General features: G+C 42.4%; 3 non-coding genes across 3 annotated transcripts; 1 reads left to right on the forward strand and 2 right to left on the reverse strand.

Moving 5' to 3' along the window:
* Positions 1-3,973: 3,973 nt before the first annotated feature.
* LOC114813932 lies at positions 3,974-4,111 on the reverse strand. Its single transcript, XR_003761676.1, has one exon. It is a non-coding gene; the product is annotated as a small nucleolar RNA SNORA7 (small nucleolar RNA).
* Positions 4,112-6,066: 1,955 nt separating this feature from the next.
* Positions 6,067-6,204, forward strand: LOC114813981. Its single transcript, XR_003761725.1, has one exon. It is a non-coding gene; the product is annotated as a small nucleolar RNA SNORA7 (small nucleolar RNA).
* A 2,032-nt stretch (positions 6,205-8,236) lies between these two features.
* On the reverse strand, positions 8,237-8,374 carry LOC114813924. The gene has a single exon (XR_003761668.1). It is a non-coding gene; the product is annotated as a small nucleolar RNA SNORA7 (small nucleolar RNA).
* Positions 8,375-12,815: the final 4,441 nt, after the last annotated feature.

Here is a 12,815-nt window from a genome sequence, read left to right on the forward strand (position 1 = left end):
CCCAACATGAGGATCATCCAGGCCCTATAATTCTCTTTTCCCATGGGTCATTCTTACCCATTTCAATAGTTCTCGCCATCCTCTTTCAACAGTTGCTTGAAGGGGAAAAAGCGAAAGGGAGCACTCAGAAAAGCAGTCTTCTCACTGACAGGAAGAATTTCTGCCCTGGTTTAAAACTCACATCTCTCTACTAACAAGGATCTGAAGGACACCATCCTGCCTAGCACCACTTACAAGGACAAACTCCTCTGCTATTGGGAGCTGCCTATTTGCAGAAACTCATATTTCCAAAATGAGCAAAGTCTAAAGTCTGCTGGAAAGAAAAACACCTATATTACTCCAATGAACAACTCTACTGTTTCCCCAGGTTTAGAATTCTAATCATTTAAAACTGCTCCTTGCAAAGAGTGGTATCTTCAGAGATTTCCTCTGAGTTAAAAATGTCTCCCAATCTTTCCTGTCTCTCTAATGGCCATCCATCCTACGTGGCAAGGCTTCATCCTGTCTCTTTCGGTAGGGAGATCAGGGCCCTTCACTTGGCTTTGGAATCTCTTCTGACAAGACTGGTTGCATTTTAAATTACAGCTCTTCTTGGAGATGGAAAATGGGTCCTGTTATGGAAAGTTTATATTTATCTGTCATCATTTCCTTTCCAATCCCTCTCACAGCTGTTTTCATGCTCTCTCTCCCCCTCCCTCCTTCTTCCCTGCCCCCCCCCCCGCGCCCAATACAGAACTTTTTTTGGAGCCCTCTTTCTGCTTACAGTAACCCTCCCATCAATAAAATACACTACTAGTCTCTTCACTGAGCTATCTGGGGATCTAGAAAATTCAAAAACCACATCTCTGTGTCTAATGATTCTCTCTGAAGAAAGCCATATTTTTCACACTCGTTCAGTGCTTACTACTTGGCCAGTCACTCTACCATGTTCTATGGTAGATACAAGATAATTGGGATGGACACAGTCCATGTTCCACGTGGGGTTCACAGTCTTAATCCCCATTTAATTATTGATAATAATAATAATAATAATTGTGGTATTCATTAAGTGCTTACTGTGTGTCAGGCACTGTATGAGGCGCTGGGGTGGATACAAGCAAATCGGGTTAGACACAGTCCCTGTCCCACCTGGGGCTCACACACTTAATCCCCACTTTGCAGATGAGGGAACTGAGGCACAGAGAAGTGAAGTGATTTGCCCAAGGTCACACAACAGACTAGTGGCGGAGCCAGGATTAGAGCCCACAATCTTCTGACTTCCAGGCCCGTGCTCTGTCCACTACACTATGCTATTTCTCAGGTAATAATAATAATGTTGGTATTTGTTAAGCGCTTACTATGTGCCGAGCACTGTCACACAGCAGACACATCATGGAGACAGAATTAGAATCCAAGCCCATGCTCTACCCACTAGACAATGCTTCTGAATTCTTTCGTTTCTAAACTGCTTTCTCCCCTTTTTATATGACATTTTCTTAATTCTGTCTCTTCTTTCTCTTTCCCTCTCCTAATCTCTTTCTCTTCCACACCCTCACCTTCTCTTTTTGCTTATCCCTTTCCCTCCCTTCTCCCATGCTTTTTTCTTCCTTTCTCTCACTTTGTCCTCTTTAATCCTTCCTCCCTTTCACCCCCTGATTAAAACAGAGGGCTCTCACTGTCTCAAAATCGAGACTTATTTCAGATTGAAATAGGGGCCCACGGAGAAAGGCTACAAAATGCCCCTTCAACAGGATTGGATAAAGATGCATCTGCTATCCTTCTCTTGTGTCACTTAAGCCCTATCTTTACATATTTTCCTTCTTACTCTGGCTCATTGCTCTCTGGCACCCAGTTTTGCAAAGGGAAAATGTCTTCCAGGAGCCTGGAGTTTGAATAGTCTTTAGACAGAGAATTTTGTTTTGTTTTTTTTAATATATGTTGTCCCAGTATTTTCTAGCTACTTGAGATATCAGAAGGCCCAATAGCATAATTCCCAAATTTATTTTCTCATAATAATAAATAATAACGCTGGTATTTGCTAAGCACTTACTCTGTGCCAGGCACCGTACTAAGCACAGGAGTGGATGCAAACAAATCGAGTTGGGCACAGCCCCCGTCTCATATGGGTCTCACAGCATTAATCCCCATATTATAGATAAGGTAACTAAAGCCCAGGGAAATAAAGTGACTCTCCCAAGGTCACAGAGCAGACAAGGGGCAGAGCTGGGTTTAGAACCCATGACTTTCTGACACCCAGGCCCATGCTCTATCCATTATGCCATGCTCCTTCTCATATAACTGTTACCTGCAAAAAGTAATTGTAACCAGGAAAATCAGGTTCCAATTATCTACCTGGGCTCATGAAGGATTCACAAACTGAAATGCTTCAGTTTTGCTGGATCCTCTCACAATCCTACCACTTCAAGGCATACCAACACAATGGGGCAAACACATCAGGAGTAAATGAAAGCAGGTGGGATGTAGAGATACATTTAATAATTTACCACCTGGTATAAGAAAACTTTTCCTCTTGTGGTTTTATGGGCTTTGGGGCTACTGAAGAAATAACATAGTCTATAAATTGAATCAACACTCATTAAATACTCTGGGAGAAATTAGGCTAGGAGAAGAATGGAGATGGAAAATGAGCTCCTTGGTTTTTTTTGGCTTTGCAATAGGGAGTATTATAAGTTTCATGCATTAAAACACCAGGGATCTATACTTAAGAGGATGGCTCTGCAGTATGTTTGACTTTGGGAATCTATAAGACAGGAGTCTTTGAAGTTCTACCTGCACCTTGGCAGCCCAAGACAGGGAGAAAACTTCCAGTAGACCAGCATAAGAAAAATAAAAAGAAGGAATCCATTGAGCATTCAACAGGCCTCTGCTCTCAGGGGCATTAGGTTGCTCAGACTGATGAAAGCTAGGAAACCAATCTGAGAATGAGAATATAAAATTGATCCTCACTGAAGGGTCATAACCTAAATCCTCCTGAAAATTCACTCACTTGCTTAGCTTCTGGCTAATGGAAGTCATCACCAAATTTCTTTCTAACATCTAGAGTATTCGGTAGCAATCGTCCAATAGGAAAACCTGCCTTGCTAAGCAAATAAGCCCTTTAATTCCCATCTTTCCTGAAATGTCTTCTGGCTACATGGTGTAGTGGATAGAGAATGGGCCTGGGAGTCAGGTTATGGGTTCCAATCCCAACTCTGCCACTCGTCTGCTGTGTGATCATGGACAAGTCAGTTCTCTTCTCTGTGCCTCAGTTACCTCAACTGTAAAATGGGAATTGAGACTGTGAGCCCCACATATGACAGGGCCTGTGTCCAACCTGATTTGCTCTTATCCACCCCACTGCTTAGTACAGTGCCTGGCACATAGTAAGTTCTCAACAAAGACCATTATTATTATTAATATTATGAGGGTTAGAGAACCAGAAATGACAAGGTTAAGAGCTACTATGTCTTTTCTGTAAAAAAATAGCTTGGAGGTTTTAGAACTGCGAAAATCATAACAAAAGGGTGATGTTGATTTCTACACGGCTGCCTGGGGGTACGGATGGAATGTGCCAGAGTGAGACTACTGTGGGACCATCCGTTTCAAAAGTTATAAATGGTAACGGAGGGAACACTAGAGAAGAATCTTGGGATGGCAGAGGGTAGCATTAGTGCTCTAGGGCTGTCCACAGAGGAACCAAAAATCCAAAGCCTTCTAAAAATGATAGCAACCATTCTCTTTGATGACGTTCCCGTTCTTAAGCCTGAGAGGTGTCTTGTCTTATGCCGTCGAGTCGTTTCCTACCCATAGCGACACCACGGACACATCTCAGAGTGCCCCGCTCTCCATCTGCAATCGTTCCGGTAGTGGTCCTTAGAGTTTTCTTGGTAAAAATATGGAAGCGGTTTATCACTGCCACCTTCCGCGCAGTAAACTCGGGTCTCCACCCTCGACTCTCTTCTGTGCCACTGCTGCCCAGAATGGGTGAGTTTTGACTTGTAGCAGATTGTCTTCCACTCGCTAGCCACTGACCAAGCTAGGGATGGAACGGGTAGGCCTCTGCTTGACTCTCCCTCCCATAGCCGAGACCAGTAGAGGACTGGAAACTCTCCAGGTGCGACCATGAGAGGGGACTGAGAGGTGTACCAGAATACTATTTCTGATCTGAAACCATTTGGCCCACCTCCAGTTTCTTCTTAGATCCTGACAAATCACCAATGAAGGACCTAAATGGCTATTGTCTCGATTGTACTGTTGGTTTCTCCCTTGTGAACTGAGCATTTTATTTCACGGGGCAGCTTCAACAATGCCAGGAACATCTGTTTAATGATTATTGTACAGTTATAAATGAAAACGCAGCTGATAGACCAATAAAAATCTTTGTTTTTTAACCCAGGAAACCTCAGCAGCATCTGGGTTTTACATCAGGCCTGATTTTTATCCAGTTTTCCATTTAGAGAAGCAAAGGAACAAGCAGTCCAAGAGGCATAACTGGGATAGCGATGACCATTATCCCACCTGTATCAAATCCTTCTGAGGAGTTTGGTGAACAACAATCACTTATCCCCAAGAAGTCACTGCTCATCTCAGAGTCAAGTAAAATCCATCACAGTAATGTTCTTTTTGGCAACAAAAATGGAGTACTTTTCAGTAGTTACTAATAACACGCCAAACTTAAAATTTGCATCTGTATTTCTGGTTCCGTTTTGACACTGAAGAGGAATAATGGTTTATGAAATGATTGGATTCCAGAGCTTTTTCTTCACATCTCAAGAGGAAAGAAGCAATTGTTTAAGGAGCATATGAAATATCAAAGGGTTTTCAGATGTAATTCCCTTCATCACAAACACTACTCATTTTGTCCTCTGTTCTGAGTGGACTCTCTGAAAAGTGACTATCTGACTGAATCACCCACTGACCATCTGCCAATTCAAACATATTTACTATAATTGACACTCTTATTCCTCTGTGGTGTCTGAGCACAAACTCAATCAAAGGAAAAATGGACATACCAAAGATAAAGTTGAGTCCTGCCAACAAAACTCTAATTCTAAGTTAAATGCTCACGCAAAGGAAACAGAAGTATCTTTTATGCACTGAAACATATAGGTTGCAGATCTTCTGACATTGAAAAAAAACCTTCATTATGAAAAGTCTTTTCCCTGAACTTACACATGTACAAATATGTGAGCCTCCTCTTGTGTACACACACACCATCACAGATCTGCCCTTTTTCGGTGAGAACCAAGAAGGAGGTCAAGAAATTCAATATAAATAGGAAAGAGCAGAAAACAGTGTCCTTTTTGCTATTTATAGATGACTAAAAAGCCTGCCTATTGTCACAGAGATGTATGCATGACCCTGACACTACACTCTAGGTAATTTTCAGGGAGAGGATAATTGGTTCCATAAAAAAGCATCAATATAGTAAGGGTTAAGTTCTAAAGAGGTGTATATCTTGTCTATACAGAGCCATAAGGAGATATATAGCATCCTCATCGATAGATATTTATTATATGTGCACTATGCCAAACATAATTTAAATTTAATAGACATAATATCTGCCCACTAAGGGTTTATTATCTAACTGTTAAACATATTAAAGGGATGTGCACAGATAACCTCTCTAACAATTTTGTTTAAATAATCTTTTTCATTATTATTCAGCATCTAAAATTTGCCAAACCATCTCTCACGATACCTCCGTCTTTGTTCATATTTCCATTTTACATTCGTAGATACCCAAGCAATGGAAGTCAAAGTAAAAATAGCTGAACTGGGGCTATTACTCAGTTATGATTTTGGGTCCACTAAACTGCACTGCCTCTAGAGAATGGATTATGTTAAAATGGTGTGGTCACACTCCAAAACCATCAATATATTCTGGCTATGGAAGACATAATTTGAGGTGCAGTTTTTAAATGATATTGAGGCCAGGCAGATACAGACAAGGATAGTAACACAATAGAATGTATACTGTTTTGAATAGAGTACTCTGACAGCCTGCCCTCAGAGAAATCTGTGGTGCCAATGAAAATGGAGAATAAATATATGCGCGACTATAATAGTGTCTCTAAGCCACATATTCCCCTCTCGGGGTTGCACCTGGAGAGCTTCCAGTACTCCACCAGTCTCGGCTACAGGAGGGAGAGTCAAGCAGAGGCTTATCCACTCCATTCCTAGCTTGGGCAGTGGCTAGCGAGTGGAAGGCCATCTGCTACAAGTCAAAACTCACCTGTGCTGGGCAGCAGTAGCACCGGAGAGAGTCGAGGGCAGAGACTCAGGTTTACTGCGCGGAAGGAAGCAATCGTTAACCACTTTCCGTATTTTTTACCAAGAAAACTCTATGGTTACACTACCAGAATGATTGCAGATGGAGGTGGGGCATACTGGGAGAGATGTGTCCCTGGCGTCGCTATGGGTCAGACATGGCTCGACAGCAGAAGACGACAACAACAACACAGAACTCTATTTTGACCTTATTAGAGATAATCTGTTATTAGACAAAAACAAAGAATTTTACAGTTGGAGGAAATTGAGATTTAACCCTAAAACGGCAACTGAAGAAGGACTGTGTCTACCAACTCTGTTACACAGTACTCTCCCAAGCGCTTAGTTCACACCACAAGCATTCAATAAATAATATTGATTTTTGGTAAAAATCCAGGGTATCGATTAAACTCTGGCCACATTAGAGCATATAAAGCAGTGCTCTACATACAGCAAGCACTCAATAAATACAACTAAATGATTGATTATTAGCTGCAAAGTTAGATTAGCACAATAGGAGTTACCCATAAGATTGAAGCAATCTACTTTTAAAGAATTTCCCACTGAAATGTATAATCTGCTCATGACTGACCAGAAAATTGAACGAATTGAAGTACGGATATTTTCCCTGCCAGACATCTACAACTATGATTAGCTAACATCCATGTTTATAGATGGCAGAAAACACTTTCCTTTATCGCTATGATACTTTCAGTTCATCCCCTATGTTGGAATCATGGGATTTAATGGATTAAATAATCAACTGAATCTGGCAAGAACAGTGAGATTATACGATAGATTGTACTCTTCGAAGTACACAGTAAGCGCTCAATAAAAGTGATTGATTGATCGACTGAGATTGCTAGATTGAAAGCACTCTCTGAGTCCCATCTAGTGTCCCGTCGTTACTTCCAAACAGGTGACTCTAAGAAGCTGCACTATGGATAGGATTCAGAATGAGCTGCTTTTTAAGGGCTGAACCTATCAAACTTGCACTTGAGTTTGCACACTTTATCCACCTCAGCATTTAGGAGCATAGCCATAATTTATTTTAATATCTGTCTTCCCTGCTCAACTGTAACCTCCTTGTGGGCAGGGAATGTAAAGATAATAATGATAATGGTATTTGTTAAGCACTTGCTATGTGCCAAGCACTGTTCTAAGAGCTGGGGTAGATCCAAGGTAATGAGGTTGTCCCCTGTGGGGCTGTACAGCCTTAATCCCCATTTTCCAGATGAGGTAACTGAGGCACAGAGAAGTTAAGTGGCTTGTCCAAGGTCGCACAGCAGTCAAGTGGTGGAGTCGGAATTAGAGCCCACGTTCTCTGACTCTCAAGCCCATGCTCTTTCCACTAAGCCACGCTGCTTCTCAAATATGTCTACCAACTCTGCTCTACTACTCTCCCAAGCATTTAGTACAGTGCTCTGTAAATGGTACGCTCTCAAATAAGATTTAAGTATTGATAATATGATATACTAGGTCTAATCTTGTCCCAAGATATGTTCTTGTCCCAAACATCTTCTGTTTCAGGGTTAAAGATAGGCTCCTAGGAAAGCTGTGTGAATACTTTCTTGCTCTTATGATCCTTAATTTACATCCACAGGATATCAAAATATATTATGGGGGGCCTAGTTAATATTTTCAAAATTCAGACAATATTTTATTTACCATTCTCTTTTGATATCAGCAACGTGAAATTACACAGTAAGGATCCATCCATCACTGGTATTTATTGAGTACTTACTGGGCCCAGAGACCTATACTAATGTTTTGTCTTGTCTTGTGTCGTTGAGTCATCTCCTACCTATAGCGACTCCAAGGACACATCTCTCCCAGAACGCCCCACCTCCATCTGCAATCGTTCTGGTAGTGGATCCACAGAGTTTTCTTGGTAAAAATACAGGAGTGGTTTACCACTGCACAGTAAACTTGAGTCTCAGCCCTCGACCCTCTCCATGCCGCTGCGTCCCCGCACAGGTGATTTTTGACTTGGAGCAGATTGCCTTCCACTCGCTAGCCACTGCCCAAGCTAGGAATGGAATGGATAGGCCTCTGCTTGGCTTTCCCTCCTATAGCCTAGGCTGGTAGAGTACTGGAAACTCGCCGGGTGCGATTCTGAGAGGGGACTACTAAGTGGTGGGGAGAGTAAAATACAACACCATCAGTTGGTAGACCTGTTCCTGCCCTCACTGAGGATCTCATTTAAAATCTACTCAAGACACATAAGGGATATACCGGAGTTAACCAAACCTCTGCCTCGTCTGTATTGTTCAGCCAAAGTTTAGTCCTCCGCACTCAGGCAAAATGAGGTTACCAACTCGTTTAAAATAGTGGATTCTACCTCCCCCTTCCTAGAAGGTCAAATGTTGAAACAGCACAGCTTTTCTTTCTTCTACAAATTTAAAATAACTCTATGTCCTGTGAGCTGAGCATTCCCCAGCTTTACACCGTTGACCCGGAACTTGTTTTCAAATTGCACCTGTCTTTTGCAGATCTATTATCCGTTCCATCTGCCTTTTTTGTTGCCTTGAGAACCTAGAGAGAGTTTGTTTTATTGGCAGATGGTACTAAATTGTTCATCTTCATTCAGTCTATTAAAAAAATAATTAGATCAATAGATTTGCAACTGGATTTCTCTATAAGGATCATTAACTGCTAATACAATCGAGGCAACTTATTTTGCGTTTTAATTAACAAAGACTTAGGTGAGTTATTTCACAAGCAGTAGGATCATTGTGGACTTACATTGCAATTCACGATTATTCTGTCTGTGCAGTGAACACATCAGATAGCAGCTCAATAACTTTTATTTTTTCCAAGGTGAACTACATTCTGTGAATAATCCGTATACCCTAGAGTACATACAATTGGGAGTCAGAGGACCTGGATTCTAACGCTCTGCCACTTATCTTCTGTGTGACCTGGGACAAGTCACAACTTCTCTGTGGCTCAGTTCCCTCACCTGCAAAACAGGGATTAAGACTGTGAGCCCCACGTAGGACTTGGACTGTGTCCAACCTGATTAGCTTGAATCTACCCCACCGTTTAGTGCAACGACTTGCACATAGCAAGCACTTAACAAATGCCATAAAAAATATATGCTATGAATATTCCATACACCATGGAATTCATGCTGTGAATATTCCATATTCCCCGAAAAGTGTTTTGCAGATGAAGACCGAACCATAGAGCAAGAGCCAGCCCAGAAGATGGTCTAGTTATGTCTCAGCTTTGCCTGTGAAATTGGCTCCAACGTAAAGCTATTTCATGTCTGTGTTTCTGTTTTGTTTTGTGCCGAGACTCAAAGGACTAATTCTGTTCCTTAAAGCACCTTTGTTTCTTTTTCAGCTCAGCGTTATGCAGCGAAGTAGGCCAATGGGGCATTTAAAGGCTTGGAGAATTCCCCAAGTCCACTTAACCTCACCTGTAAAATGGTGATTAAATACCTGTTCTCCTTCCCTTTAAGACTATGAGCGCCATGTGGATGAGGGGCTATGACCCATCTGATCATCTTATATCTACCCTATTACTTAGTACAGTGCTTGGCACAGTGAGTGCTTAATAAATACAGTTATTACAGTTATGCTTCCCCATCTAATTCTGACAGGAAGAAATGGTCCTCTGTGGCAGGGTGAAGACCTCGCCGCCAGCATTACTTTACTGCTGAATCCAGAAGAGGCATCCAGCTGAGACCCAGTGATTAAAAAGGCAGTGGGGACTAGGCCCAAGTCCTTTTAAGGGAGAGCAGAAGTGACTCCGGTACCTCACTGAAAGCTTGGGGAAGTTTGAAATGGTTAACTCAGAACTACTTATGTTATTCCTCTCTACTGGTCTGGATACAGAATTGGCTGCAGAAAGACAGGAAGGCAAGACGAACGACTTGAGGCGAATGCCTCTGGACTGTGCCTGACTACTGACGAAGGAAGGAAAGGGAAAAGATTGCAGGGAAGGATTCCCAGCTAAAGTCCCAAATTGATTGTATCCCCAAAGTGAGTGGTGGTTTTCCCTTTCATCAGCCTGAATATGTCTGCTCCCTTATTCTATAGAGGCATCTGTAATAGTAGAATACCCTCACTGCTAATTTATTTTTTCCCCTTTACCTAGGAACGCTCTGTCTAACGATCCTCTCCGCCCCCTCCATAATTCCCTACTCTTGGAAGATGGAGCGTGCTGGGTAAATAGCAGTAACTTCACTTTCTCTATGGAGAAGACTAAAAGAGAACGACGTTCACTTCTCGGTATATAATGCCAACATTCCAAGTCCTGTAACTTGCATCTAATAATGTTGGTATTTGTTAAGCGCTTACTATGTGCCGAGAACTGTTCTAAGCGCTGGGGTAGGTACAGGGTAATCAGGTTGTCCCACGTGAGATTCACAGTTAATCCCCATTTTCCAGATGAGGTAACTGAGGCACAGAGAAGTGAAGTGACTTGCCCACAGTCACACAGCTGACAAGTGGCAGAGCCGGGACTCGAACTCATGACCTCTGACTCCCAAGCCCATGCTCTTTCCACTGAGCCACGCTGCTTCTCTAAGTATCTCCAGGTATCTGCCCCTTCTCCCAAATCTGCCATCAGTTGTTTGTTATTTTCTTCTTTATTGAATCGCTAAGACCTTGATTAAAACAATACACGTCTGTGATGAATAACAGGGAAAGTTCCCTATTGTTTATAAGTATTGAAGGCAAGGTCATTCTGTAAAGGGAAAATTGGACCTTTGCCAGGTTCAGAGTATGTCTAAAAATACCAAATCCTTCTGAGATTAAATCGATAATCCCTAGCGTCACACCCACATCTCTACAGAACCCAGAATAACGAATGGGACAAGGCTCCGCGAGGTCATTTAGTGGGGCCCTGGGAAAGCAGCATGGGCCAGTCAGGGAATCTAATAATTATGGAATTTGTTAAGCACTTACTATGTGCCAGGCACTGTACTAAGTGTTGGGATGGATACAAGCAAATCTGGTTGGACACTGCCTCTGTCCTGCATGGGGCTCACAGCCTCAATCCCCACTTTACAGATGAGGTAACTGAGGTACAGAGAAGTGAAGCGACTTGCCCGAGATCACGGAGCAGACAAGTGGCGGAGCCGGGATTAGAACCTATGACCTTCAGGATCCCAGGCCTGTGCTCTATCCACTATTCCATGCTGCTTCTCATTATGCCATGGTGCTTCTCCTCTACTTACTTGCTTGCTATGTGACCCTTGGCAAATCACTTCACTTCTTGGGCCTCGGTTTCCTCAACTACAAAACAGAGCTTCAATATCTGTCCTCCCTCCTACTTAGGCTGTGAGCCCCCAAGTGGGACTGGGATGGTGTCCAATTTGATTAATTAATATCTGCCCCTATAGTCGGAATGTTGCTTTGCACACAGCAAGTGCTTTACAAATACTATAACAACAATAATAATATCCCCCTTATTCAAATGAGTGTACCTATATTTATATGTATGTGTTTGTCTTTTCTTGTACTTGAGGATACCACTGATGATGAAATTCATTCTTAGGGGCACAGGTGCAGGACTAACATGCCAAACCCCTCTCCTCATCCCCATTAGGATGCTCACAGTTGTGCTGTTGTTTTGTTGCAATTTCTGGCACTATTTTTAATTTTTTGGCCCCTGTATCAAGAGTGTCTTAAAGCCTCTACTCAAAAAAAAACCACACACACAACAACATTCTTTTAGGAAATGCAATGTGCCAACCTGACAAGGTCCCGCTAGGTCATTTAGTGTGGCCCTGGGGAAGGAGCACGGGCTAGAGTCAGGAAACCTCATACTAATATTAATGATGGCATTTGTTAAGCACCTACTATGTGCCAGGCACTGTACTAAGCGCTGAGGTGGATACAAGCAAATTGGGTTGGACACAGTCCTGTCCCATGTGGAGCTCACGATCTCGCTCCCCATTTCACAGATGAAGTAACTGAGGCACAGAGAATTTAAGTGCCTTGCCCAAGGTCACACAGCAGGTAAGTGGGGTAGCGGGGATTAGAACCCATGACCTTCTGACTTCCAGGCCCAGACTCTATCCACTACGCCATGCTGCCTGCTCCCACTGTACTAGCCCCTTGGGAAGTTCAGGATAATAATGTGACGGATCCCTGCCCACAAAGAGCTTACTACACTCTAATGGGACAGACAAACATATAAATTTTGACAACCAGAGTCGTCAAAATAAATATTTTGAGTGGCACAGACCTATGAGCTCCAAGGTAGATGCAAATATGTTTCTAAATTTGAGAGTTGGCTGAGAGTATGATACGGCTCAAGGTGTTGGGAAATTAATACAGGAAAATCTCACTGGGTTGAGGTAAAATGTAGTATTGTCAGATGAGAGTCTAGCCACCTTTCAAATGATTTACCAGCCTTAAACTGGGTCAGCTGCTGATTAAATACAATCCTTTCTGATGGTACATAATGTTCAAGACCACAAACAATTGTTTATCGTTCAGGTACATTATGGAGGCCTGGTATTCAGGATCAGGATAATCATTCTAGAGGAACACCCAAGAGAAATCTGGTATCTCTGTTTAATAGAGGAGGATAATGTATAGTACAGTCTC

The sequence above is a fragment of the Ornithorhynchus anatinus genome, chromosome 8 (assembly GCF_004115215.2).
Source record: "Ornithorhynchus anatinus isolate Pmale09 chromosome 8, mOrnAna1.pri.v4, whole genome shotgun sequence".
Classification (NCBI taxonomy): domain Eukaryota; kingdom Metazoa; phylum Chordata; class Mammalia; order Monotremata; family Ornithorhynchidae; genus Ornithorhynchus; species Ornithorhynchus anatinus.